The sequence below is a fragment of the Sinohyriopsis cumingii genome, chromosome 9, assembly GCF_028554795.1.
Source record: "Sinohyriopsis cumingii isolate HCF-2022 chromosome 9, ASM2855479v2, whole genome shotgun sequence".
NCBI lineage: Eukaryota > Metazoa > Mollusca > Bivalvia > Unionida > Unionidae > Sinohyriopsis > Sinohyriopsis cumingii.
In genome coordinates this window covers 32,566,254-32,580,064 of record NC_142969.1, presented here as the reverse complement: position 1 = coordinate 32,580,064, position 13,811 = coordinate 32,566,254, and the positions used below count along the sequence as shown (strand labels likewise).

General features: G+C 34.2%; 1 pseudogene across 1 annotated transcript in view; it reads right to left on the bottom strand.

Annotated features, from left to right (window-relative positions):
• LOC149791506 (uncharacterized) overlaps positions 1-11,124 on the bottom strand; it is a 42,661-nt pseudogene extending 31,537 nt beyond the window's left edge. Inside the window, exons 1-8 of the transcript XR_016423304.1 lie at positions 10,809-11,124; positions 6,314-6,441; positions 5,632-5,964; positions 4,444-4,642; positions 2,960-3,219; positions 2,352-2,565; positions 1,389-1,631; positions 165-323 (exon numbers count right to left, since the gene is read on the bottom strand). The product of XR_016423304.1 is annotated as an uncharacterized LOC149791506 (transcript). The remainder of the gene's footprint in view (positions 1-164; positions 324-1,388; positions 1,632-2,351; positions 2,566-2,959; positions 3,220-4,443; positions 4,643-5,631; positions 5,965-6,313; positions 6,442-10,808) is intronic.
• Positions 11,125-13,811: the final 2,687 nt, after the last annotated feature.

Genomic DNA, 13,811 nt, shown 5'->3' with positions numbered 1-13,811 from the left:
TTAAATTCACAGATTATATATATATATATATATATATATATATATATATATATATATATATATATATATATATATATATATATATATATATATATATATATATAAAGATGTGCTTAGAAATTGAATTACAGAGAGGGAGCAATCGACAAAATGTGTGTTCCTACCTGAAGAAAACACAACAGTGAGTGTCATTATAGAATTGTCCCGCGAGAGAGAAACGTATTCGTCCTGAATGTTAAATTTTTTGGAGAGATCAGCAAAGTCACTTGTATAGTCATCGAAAGTAGATGCATTTTTGTTCGATTTGGCGTATATGATTAAACCTGTAAGATATATCACAAAATTGGATGTATTTGCCCTCCTGAGTAAAATAAACAACAACTAAAAACAAAAAACGGAATGGAAATTTGAAATTTGACTCGCATCTCTCTATACATTTTGAAGCATATTTTATTGTAAGCAGAATGCCCATGTATTATATTACACAATTTTTTAAACACCCCCATACGTGTGTGTGCTTATATACTGATATGTGTTGTAATGCCAGTAAGGATAAAGGCACTCTTTACAACGTACTCAAAATTATCTTTTATACTTTACGTTTAAAGTGCATTAAGTATTTTTTAATAATTGAATTTTAATATTCAAATGATCTAAAAAGAGAGATATATTTAACCTTTGAAATAATCTTATTTCATTTGAATGTTTTTTTTTCTTATCTAACTATTGCATTAACGAATGCATATATATTCAAGTGGAAATGCATGTCGGAAATAACCAAAGAAACTATTAATAGCACTTTGCGTGGAAGTGGATAATTGTTTTGCACATCATTAATAGAAGATGTCGCTAAATTCAGTTTACAAGAGTGTTAATTTTGTTATGTGATGGGAATGCAGATTTGGATACCTAGCATGCTTAAGTGTTTGTGTTCAATATTATTGAATGTTAAGAAGAAATTATTAAAATTACCTTACAAATTTATGTGAAAATGGAGAACTGTTTAGCAAAAACATTACTAGACAACTTCGTTAAATCGTTAAATTTGATTCTTCAACAGTATCACGTCTGTTCTAAGAGAACTGAGTGGAATGATTAGACCTTCAATGTACGATATTTCTTCAGCGGCAAAGACTGCAGACGAGTTTTAGAACTTATTGTAGAAAATATATAATAAAATTTACGATGAATGTATATATATATATATATATATATATATATATATATATATATATATATATATATATATATATATATATATATATATAATTATATGGAAAATGAAGCTATAAAAAACAGGAAATGAGTATTATACTATGAAATACCTATACTAAGCTTCTACACCACGATCACATTTTACAAAGATGAAAGATTTAGGACTAGCTCACCATCTTTGTTTCTATTGAGCTCTACGTGGACATTAGCCCCAAGATTATCCATTGCCGCAAAAGCAGAGAAAATTGTAGCGTCTGTCAGGTTCCCATCCGTTTTTACCGCTCGAGATGTACGCGATTGCAGGATAAAAGTAACGTTGTCTGTCTCCAATGATACAAGAGTGTACTCTCCCCAGCCGTTAAATGTAAACTTTTTTTTGTCCAGGGTTTCGATATGGGGGTCACCCCAAAATACAGCTGAAACAAGCATTTTTTGTAACAGTTTGTTTTTCTTTTCTTGCATATTTATTTTCAGTATCATTTTTATATTTATCACGATATGACTGCCTTTATTTTAAGACAAAAATGTATAACAGTGGTTAATAAAAAATTCAGTTGGTTGACATTGGCGTTTGGCTAGGGTAAATTGATTAATATGTGTATAATTCTATTTACAATAACCAACATTCTTCAATAAGTCTAATACATAATTATTCATTTTAATTTATTTAAAATATTATTTACTGAACCAGATAGAACCATACGGGTTTATTTTATTTTATGATGTGTTTTACATCAAAATGGACCAACAATGTAAATCAAATGGTTTATTGGAAACATGCCTTTTTAATTCGGTAGTAGTTTTCTAGATACCTTTTATCAACAGATATTACCGATGAATGGTGATATGATTTGATTATATTTTTTTTAGCCTTTCCACGCCAGATTTGAGTTTTACAAGATGTATCCATACAAATTTGACAGTTGTATATAGCAATACCATATTCTTAACAATCATTACATTTTTTTAGCATTGTCTGTACAGACAAAATGTTTTGTCTTCGTTCCTTTTGCATTCTAATGTAACTATACACCTTCAAAGGTATGATATACATCAGCAACTCCTTATATACATTATGTTCCAAAAATATTTTTGTTTAGAAACGTAACAAATAAAAGAAAGGAACAACAACTCACCAAAGAAGAATGGGAATATGCTGTAACACTGACTAACTGGTCTAAGCTCATAGTACAGGTAGCATAGGTTTGTTCTGTAGCAGCAGAAGTCCTTCATTCTCTCGTCTTCAGTCTTATACTGTTTTGTGTACGTTATCTTGTGGTATTCTTGAAAACCACCAGCTCTTGGGGAGCTTGTTAAATACTGACGAGTCCCCCAGTCATAGCAACATGTCTATGTAATAATAATAATAATAATAATAATAATAATAATGATCTTTAGGCTGACATTAATATTGCGATCAATAATATAATGCATAACAGCGACAAATAGGACAAGCATTGTCATATTACCGTTGTCGAAACAGACCATGCACAATGGTTTACCAAGCGAACCATTCGAAAAATACAATCTGGAATTGGAAAGCCCGTGAGTAATCCAGTTTCTGTGAAATTCACAGTAGGGCAAACACAACAAATAAATTTACCACAGTCGTTTGAACGTATAAAATTATGCAAACGTCTCCCACAGTCTAAAGTTTTGAGAATGTAATAAGAACAGTTACTGACCTAGTTCAAAGTTTCCAGAAAATCAATAAATCTATGATACTGTGCTTCGAGAACCTTACCTTGCCATGAGGGCTGTAGGACCAACGAGGTCGTATTACAGAGCAGTAGGTATTGGAATCCTGGAAGTAATCATTACCGAAAGAGCTGTCGTACCAGAGCCAGTTCAGGGAGCAAGGACATGACGGCATTTCTTCATTCACCTTTTCATAGTAATTCTTTTTGCCGCGGTTTTCTGACCACCACGAAAGACAAATACGCTCGTCGTTACTGAATTGGTATCCAGATGGTGTCAGTCGGTAGTACAAGAGACCAGTCTGACCTGTGAAATAGTCATTGCATACCGTATATCTATTATTAACATTTATATCTTGCCTGTTAACTCTTCAATTGTTGTCCTCACTGTCGAATCGTAAACATTGAAAATAACGACCGTCATCACAAACTACTAAACCGGCAGTCTTACATGGGGTATTGTTGACAATGATTAAGATATTGAGCTAAGTATTGGACGAACCATTTTCGTTCTTTAAATCTGGTAATCATATCATATAAGGGACCAAATAAGCTTTAGTCTTACACTAATTACATACTTAAACTTTCCTGGAGTTATTTGATAAAAGGGCTATACCTGTAATAAGCTACAACGATTGCTCTCTCTCTCTCTCTCTCTCTCTCTCTCGTTATATATATATATATATATATATATATGAAATTTCCCGACTGATCTTCGTAACCGGTTTTGATACACTGCTATATAATAAGCTACAACGATTGCTCTCTCTCTCTCTCTCTGTATATATATATATATATATATATATATATATATATATATATATATATATATATATATATATATATATATATATATATACTCATTACAATATGATGAAATTGCCCGACTAGTCTTTGCAACCGTTCTGTCACTTCTTTGAAAAATGCTGCGCTTATGCTTTTTAATTTTCATGAATGTACTACAGGAAAGATTAATATTGGATCCAGAGGGTAATCATTGATTGAAAATGTGCATCATAGTTATCTGTGAAACATGACTTCTGTTTGTAGAATGCTGTAGAATATTATGATCATGGTTTCTGTTATTAAACTATAAACATTTCATATCGGTTTGCCTTTATTGCAATGTATGATGTAGATATATTTGTTTATTTTGATATTGTGCTTCTATTTTATGATTATTTACATATATATTATATGTTTCTATACCAAAAACTATGTATAAAGAGAGAATGAGTTACGATTTATTTAGACAAACATACATTAATTTTATATTACACTCAATGCTTGAGTCTTACAAAGCATAAACAACGGTAAGTTAATTCTAATCACAAGCAATACACAATACGATCTCCTGAAATGTGTAACAGTTAATAAGTTACTGATTATGTCACTCTTGGACATAATGGTTTTTGAACTAACTAAACATATAAACAATACATTAGATCAGATAATTACAAAGCATTTGCTTTTTACTAAACATGTTACCATGAGATAAACAAGAATAAACACAATATAGTTTACGGCTCACCATTGGTTTCAACATGTCTATCAATAGTTAAAGCTCTACTTTTAAATGAATTTAAATCTTTCTCCACAATTCCTGGTATGTGGAAGGCATATCCAATAAATACATCATTAGTCCTCAATTGCATTTGATCCTTGAAATAGATGTAGAAGGCAAAGGTGTTTAATCCATCTGTCACTAAAGCAAGTTGAAAACTAGCAGCCTGAAAACAAGAAAACACTACTATGATTTGAATTAATATATTGGTAAACACAATTTAACATTAATTTATTTCAACATTTTTCAAGCTATTTTTTGATTTTCACCTAGGTAGCCGTCGTGGCTCATTGTTTAGCGTGCCGGACCTACCACCGAAAGTATGCGAATTTGAATCGTACCATTGGACAGCCTGGTTAGCTACCGTGGTGTGTCCATTGGCAAATCACTTTACTCCAATTGCATCGGCACAAAAAACCTATTAGTTCTGTTGCGCCGTTTAACAAAAAATAAAATAAAAACTACATTACCTAATATATTACCTACTTATATGTCGTCAGTAAGTATCCTTTACAATGGAAATATAATTAACATGTGAGCAAGTTCCGCGTGTAATAGTTTATTTGATGCAAGCGATGTCGATATTTGTTTCAATTACTTTTTCAATAAAGTCACTCGACCAGGTCATATCTAATTTAAAATGAAGCTCCCGAATTTTTTATATCTCTATAGGAGTAGATAAGAAAGAAAGGAGTTTCATTCATAACTTTAATAATTTCTTAATTTTGCCTCTTCAATAAAGGGCATTTTGCATGCGCCAGAGAAAAAATAAGTATCTTAGATCGGTTAAGCTGAGTCATAACATATCATCTGAAAAAAAAAACTTCTTAACCAGATGTTACAATTAAATTGTTTTCTGCACAATTTTGGCTATACCAAGAACAAAATATAATGATGTATAATTTAATCGAAAAAAAACATTGTAGCACCTCTTCATTATTATTTGCATGTTTCAATAGTTTGATTACGTAAATTTGTTACACATTCTTTGAGTTATTGGTTTTGTAATATTTGTTATCAACTCACTTCTTTACGCCACGTATTAAAATTAAAAGTAGTATATTTTTTATACAAAATTTCGTCTTAATTTTTATTTGCAAAAGAAGTTTATATTACTTTGTATATAATTATGTCATGATTGAAAAGCCAGCTTACCTCAGATTGACGAGAGTTGGCGGGATATGGTAACACTTTCTCCCACGTGACTACCAGAAGAAATGTCGGAAAAAAATATTCTTGGTCACTCTCTGTTTTACGCACAAAATCCCTTGCCAATGCGACGTTATTGTCTGTTATTAAGCTATGATTGCTGATAACGTCATACGCATGGTAGTATATAGTAGCTTCTACAGATGATCCTGTTTGTCGAAGGTCAAGGTCAGTAAAGTATGGGGCTAGAAATGAATATTCGCGAAGTTCATTGTCACTTTCTGGTGGATTTGGTGTGGTCACGATCTCTGAGAACGACACAATTCCATTGCTGCATATCTGAGAAGTAAACCAAATAAAAAGTTAAAATATAGCAAAATTAAACTGAATGCAGGACATTACTTATGAACTATGTAAACAGCGGAACCATTTCTTACAATGCCAACAGTTAGTTCGTCTCATACATATTATATTTATATATGGAACTGCAAAATTGTAGTCGACTTCTTTTATGTATATTAAACAATTATTTAACGGGTATTACTTACATATGATTTTCATTTCTTCCATCATGTTTGGAAATTAAATTACTTTTATAACCATAAATGTCTTCATTTCATTTTTTATATTTGATCAGACCATTCTGAATGAATTCACAAACGATTTGTACCATAATATGTCTACTTACATAAATTTGAGTGTAAAGTATTCCAAACATTGGAAATTGTAACGATGATGTCACATCAGGACTACAGGCGTCATCCACGTTCTTGAGTGTCAAATCTTGCGTTCGGTTACCATAGCTAAATATAAGATCTAAAGGAAAACAATTAATAAGTTAATTAGGTTTGACGAAACATGGGTTATGAAAGTGGACCATTGCTATTTAAAACTTTTTATAACTGGTATTGGCAATAGATGATAAAATGAATACATTTCAAGAATGGGAGTAATTAGACGAACGAAAGAAGATGACATTATATGAGGTGAGCAAAATATGTGATAATGCTAACAATTATGACCGTCCTATATGTTAAATCGTCACTACATTTACTGATTTTATTGATTTAAAAAAAGTATTTCTCATTCCATACGTCATCACAAAATTTGTAACGGACCTTCTTACATGATCCGAATATATATACCATTTGTAGAACAAAGAACAAATGTGAACATCAATGAAAATAAAAAGCGCATATCCACGAGATACAGTATTCACTAGAGCTGGGTTTTGCAATGATCGGGCGAGCTCACATAAGTCGATTATTTATAAATACTGGATTAGTTATTGGCCCGCTTTAGGATTCATTTGTGATATCACACGGAATAAAATACTGATACAGGGCAATTGTTTTCTATATATGTTTAGCTTAAAGACCAATAAAGCAATACAAATACAGTCATACCTGATTAAAGGGTCCTCAAACGATTCAAATTAGCAGGATTTATATTAGGTTTTGATTTTTGTTGCAATCTTAATCGGTTTGCCAACTATTAAATGTCAATGCGGGGTTTGTCTTATGATCAAACTAATTATCTAAACATGTATTTCATCATTTTTGGTGAACAAGTATATCTTTGTACATATGGATTACGCGAAGATTTCAAGGTACACTATCCACACATAGATTTATACAGTCCTACAAAGTGAAAACGTCGTCAATCACATGCCAATATTATGAAACAAAGACATTTATCTTTCTCGAATTAATTCACATCATGAGTGCATTTCTTCACTTTATTCAGGACATGGCTTAATTGACAAAACAGATCCAACTACCTGCTTTCTTCCTGTCTAATTCGTTTCAGGAATTAGACATTTATATACTTAATTGCTAATCACAATATATTGGAATGAATAATATAATCAGGAAAGCGACAAGGAAGTATATGATAAAATTGATAAATGTTTTGGTTGCTTATGATTATTATAGGAGGAGACAGAATTTTGAAGTAACTATTTTAATTTCCTCAGATATATCTAACACATAGGCGCTTGTATATGAATTTATTATAAAAGGATACTATTTGAATTCTGAGCTTTTCCAGGGGCTCAATATCTTATATCATCATATTCAGATAGGGTTATTTTTCCGAATATGACTCCATTTTCTGAGCAGATACAAGTTACATATTAATGCCCTTATTTTGTTTATTTAATTATATTTTACACATTTTTCTCAGCTACCTTTAAATTAGTTTCAAATGCTTATACTTTATTGCCTCAAGGTTCTCGATTTATCAAATGCGGATGAAAGAAACAGGAGACAAAAAACAAAGACACAACGAATCCTAACACGTCAATTGAAACTAGACATCAAGCTATTAAACATGAACATATGTCGCAAGTAGGGCCATTTTATTGTCTGTTGAGGCAAACTAATTAATGCGTAGCGATAACGAGATCTAGAAAAAATAACATAAGAGTGGCCCAGGGTCAAGTATGACCACTCTCTAATCTACATGTTTATGGGCGACAACAAGGTCCTGTACACGCGACACGATTTTCTTTATTTTGGTGTAGAAGAGGTTTCTTATTTAATACTTTCGATATAACCTTTAACTCAGCGAGGCTCCAACTGCTATCGAGTAATGATTTTCAGATCTGGAGGCCGGGCGGACGAGAGGACAAAAAAGTTCATGTTGACCGATCACCTCTTTCCCCATGGGTTCGAGTGTCGGGCTGCCCAATGTGGCTGCGTGAGAAAGCTTGCATATAGCATTTAGAGGCTCGGTGGTTATTTTCGGGTTTTGCATGGGGTTACTTTTCCACTAGTTATATTACATGTCACATGTCGCCTATTGTGTGTTAAAAGGGGCGTTAAACGCAAAAAATAACATTTCCAGATATATAACAAATCTGAGCTGAAATAGCGATAAGACAACAACACAGTTTCATATCTAATACATATCTCTGCATTTTGTTAAGTTCCGTCTAAGATCAGAGGTTTAAGGATTTTGATTCGCTTGAATGAAAGCTTGCCGCGATACATATATTATTGTGTGCTTAAAACGTCCTTAAGACAACATATCTTTTACACTGTTTATTATTATTTTGATTGTAGTAAAGAATTGTACAGGGCCGTAAATCGCTATAGACTTGATGTTCTACAAGTAAACCTGTAGAACCAGAGGAACTTGCAGTTCACTGTGTGGTAATGACGGTAGCTAAGATCTTCGCTGACGTTTCTTTTTAGGCATTGCTAGTGGTCACATTGACACTGGCAGAATTTGTCGGTTCTGTGGAAGGTGTGTTAATTACTGTACTGGTGCTAGTCACTGGAGGCTGTGTGGATGTTAAAGTTGTAGACAAGGTAGAACTAGACGTTGTTGGCGCCATTGATGATGTACTTGTGATAATCATCTGCTTAGTATATGTCTTTGTCATAATGGTGCCAGAGCTTGGGAACATACTTGTGCTGTTGCTTGTTACTTACTCTTTAGGTTCAACGCCAAGAATTAAGAATTAACGAATATCTAACACTGAGTGGAGCAGTGAGTATGCGAAAATTACCAAATACATATCTTTTGTTGGAGATATTAGTGTAATAAATCTGCAATATATGTTGCATTTGCATTTAAGGTTATGACTGTACGTCGTTTGCATTTTAGAGTGTTTTTCTTTGACATAATCAGTCGCTGTTGGGAAGATATTTCGCAGAGCGAGAATTGACCCGGTTGATTCTAATAGACGTCGTAATTTACTAATATCAAGATCATAAGCTGCATCGAAATAAGTTCGTAATATGGAACTCACGAATATCTAACAAAATCAATTTTCATGATATTTTCAAGTGCATGTGTTTTGTACTTTGAGATAGGAACAATTATATGTTTACTGTGTTTGTGCTATATGTCTGTGTACATTGAGTTAAGTACCAGTCTACTGGTTGGAAAGGTTTACTGTAGCGTCATTCAAACAAGCAACACTCAAATCATGCAAGTATGACAGTAACGTCTTGTAGTTTTTTTTTTACTGTAGATGATTGAGTCTAAATTATTGTCGTCTTTTCGCATCTCAGCCACACCTGAAGATAAAGTTCTATATGCAGGGCTGGCTCTCTTTATCAAAATAGTGATTTCTGAAGTTTCCGGGGTCATGTCGTCTCCAGTGTGATACATTATCTGAGGGACAACATATACATTTTATAATGTCTTATCTTGGATGTAATTAAGACTGGTGCATGTGCAGTGATTGATGTGGATATGAAATCAATCTAGGCCCATTGCGTGACACAAATGAGAAGCAAGCAGATCATTCAAGTATGAAGATAGTGTCTCGTTAGTTTTCTTTTTCACCCTTGAGGAGCAAATTGCCAAATACATATATTTTGCTGGTGATATCAATTTAAAAACCTACGATACATGTTTGTATTATCAATACAAATTAAGGATTGTGCACCATTTACATTTTAGTGTATATTTCTTGGATATATACAGTCGCTGTTAGGAAGATCCCTTTCAAAGCAAGTATTGATCCTGTTGCTCCAAACAGACGTCATAATCTAATGTGTACAAGAACATATGCTGAATCACGATTAGTCGGGTAATATGGAGGTTTTGTGTATCTCAATATAAAGAAATTTCTTCATATTTTAATCGTATGAGTTTCACTATTTGAGAAAGAAACAAACCAATTAATACTGTGTTTGGGTCATATTTATAGGTTCATTGCTTTAAGTACAAATCTACAGGTTGGAATGCTTGCCCGATGCGTGATACAAACGAGAAGCAAGCAGAACATTCAGGAATGAAGATATTGTCGTGTCAGTTTTCATTTTTAATATTGATGTTTGGGCATAAATGATCGTCATATCTTCGCATTAAACTCCGACCAAAAGACAATGGCTTCTGGCATGAAGTGAGTGCCGGGATCAGATTGATTATCAAAAAGTTGCCAGGCTTTGCATCTCTTCCACTTGCTAAATTATCGAAAACACCGAAATATGCCTTAGCTCGAGGCAGGCTCCCTTTATCTAGGTAGATATTTCCTTGGATTTTCCCGGTTATACCTCAATCAGGCCACTTGGCCAAGATACAAGGTCAAGAGTGTAACGAAATGTTCAAGAGACAATAAATACATTTTATGATGTGCTTGATTGAATGAATGTAATTAAGAGTCGGATGGTGCAGAGATTAATAATGATTTCAAATATCTCGAGACTGTTGCTACAAAAGCATACCTGATTCATTGGTAGAACTAGTAGTTCTATGAGTGGTACTGGCAGTAGATGTGCTCTTCGCTGACGTTTCTGTTGATGCACTGCTTGTGGTCACAGTGGGGCTCGCAGAAGTTGTCGGCGATGTGGTAGACGTGTTAATTACCGTACTGGTGCTAGTCGCTGGAGGCTGTGTGGATGAGCTAGTTGTGGTCATTGTGGAACTATCTGTTGTCGGCGCTTTTGACGATGCACTTGTAGATGTCATGGGTGCAGTTAATGTCGTTGTCGTAAAGGTGCTAGGGCTTGTGGACATCGTTGAACTGCTAGTTGTTGCTGGTTCTGTAAGTTCAACGGAAAGGCATGAGCAATATACAAATATCTAACACTTAGTACATCAGTGAATATGTACAAATTGGCAAATACGTATATTTTTTTAGTGATAATAATCTCATATCCTGAATCACAATTAGGCGGGTAATATAAAACAACTTATCATCACAATATAAAGAAATCTCTTGACATTTTAATCGTATGAGTTTCGCTATTTGAGAAAGAAACAATCCTATCAATACTGTGTTTGGGTCATATTTATAGGTTCATTGCTTTAAGTACAAATCTACAGTTTGGAATGCTTGCTCGATGCGTGATACAAATGAGAAGCAAGGAGAATATTCAAGTATGAAGATAGTGTTTTGCTAGTTTTCTTTTTCACTATTGATGTTTAGGCCCAAATGATCGTCATATTTTGGCATTAAATCCACCCATAAGACAATGGCTTCTGGCATGAAGTGAGTCCCGGAATCAGATTGATTATCAAGAACTCGCCAGGCTTTTGAATCTCTTCCACTCGCTAAATTATATCGAACACCGAAAGATGCCTTCGCTCGATGCAGGCTTTCTTTATCTAGGTAGATATTTCTTTGGATTTTCCCGCTTATACTTCAAGCAGCTAAACTAACCGCGATACAAGGACTAGAGTGTGATGAAATGTTCTCTGGACAATAAATAAATTTTACGAATGTAACTCAGAGTCGGATGGTGTATAGATTAATAATGAGTTCAATTCGCTAGAGACCGTTGCTACAAAAGCATACCTGTTGTACTGGTAGAACTCGTAGTTCCCTGAGTGGTACTGACAGTTGATATGCTCTTCGCTGACGTTTCTGTTGATGTACTGCTTGTGGTCAATGTGGGGCTGGCAGAAGTTGTCGGCGATGTGGTAGACGTGTTAATTACCGTACTGGTGCTAGTCGCTACAGGCTGTGTGGATGAGCTAGTTGTGGTCATTGTGGAACTATCTGTTCTCGGCGCTTTTGACGATGCACTTGAAGATGTCATGGGTGTAGTTAATGTCGTTGTCGTAAAGGTGCTAGGGCTTGTGGACATCGTTGAGATGCTAGTTGTTGCTGGTTCTGTAAGTTCAACGGAAAGGCATGAGCAATCTACAAATATCTAACACTTAGTACATCAGTGAATATGTTCAGATTGGCAAATGCGTATATTTTGTTGGTGATAATATTGTAATAATCCTAGGATATATGTTGTTTTTGCATTTTTATGGATATTCTTATTCGCTGCTGGGAAGATTCTTCCCAAAATGAGTACTGATCCAGTTCCTAGGAACAGATCTCATTATATTCTATGCTCAAGTTTATATGCAGCTGCAGGATTTGCTTGCCTATAATGAACTCCCGAATATCAGGACATAACTTATGATCTTCGCATTTTCAAATGAAATGTGTAGCACTTTGAGATAGGAACAACTCTGTACAAGCTGTGCTTAAGTCACGTTTATAGGTGCATGGAGTTAAATAACATCAACATCTTGGAAATGTTTACTAAAGTGTAATACAAGGTATAAACATTCAAATGATGCAAATAAGAATCTAGGGTCTCGATAGATTTTTGATTGGAGGTGATTGGTTCCAAATTATTTTATATAGTTTGTTTTAACACCCCATCAGTCGACAATATATATTGCCCTGAAGTGTCCGGACGTCGAGGCAATATAACAAAGGAAGCTAGGTTGACAAAGATCTTTTACTAGCTGAAATATTGCCATACTTCAGATTGGTGTTTGCCTCAAACTGAAACTTGTTTTAGCTAGTTATTTACGAGGTTTTCCTTTTTCTTACTCCACAGTCTATCCTCCCTACCATACAGGCATTAGCGTGTGCTAAAACTGTAATTCAGACAAAAACTACATTTCCGGATAACTTATTTTTTTTAAACGTAACTAAGTGCCATGAATGAACACATAATGGTATGAATTTAAATTCGCTGGAGATATGATACAATGCAATTATACCTGTTGTACTGATGGAACTCGTAGTTTCCCGTGTGGTACTGAGAGTTGATGTGCTCCTCGCTAACGTTTCTGTTGAGGTAATGTTTGAGGTCACAGTGGGGCTGGCAGAATTTGCGGCCTGTGTGGTAGATGTGTTAATTACCGTACTGGTGCTAGTGACAGGAGGCTGTGTGGATGCATTAGTTGTGTACATGGTGGAACTGGATGTTGTCGGCGCCGGTGAAGATGTGCTTGTGGTAATCATCGGTGTAGTTGATGTCGTTGTCGTAATGGTGCTAGGACTTGTGGATATCGTTGTATTGCTAGTTGTTGAGGGTTCTATAATACCAGCGGCAAGAATGAAGAATTAATGAATATTTAACATTGATTGGAGAATAGGGTATGTGCAAATTAGCAATCACATACATGTCGCTGGTGATATAAATATTGAAACCTACGATATATGTTTGCATGTGTGTTCAAGTTAACGATTGTGCGCCATTTACATTTTAGTATGTATTTCGTAGATATAGACAGTAGCTGTTTGGAAGATATTTTTGAAAGCGATGGTGATCCTATTGCTCCAAACATACGTAATAATTTAGTACGCTTAAGATCATATCCGGAATAACAATTAGTCGGGTAATATAAAATTGCTTTGAATCTCAATATAAAGAAATCTCTTGACATTTTAGTCGTATGAGTTTCGCTATTTGAGAAAGAAACAATCCTATCAA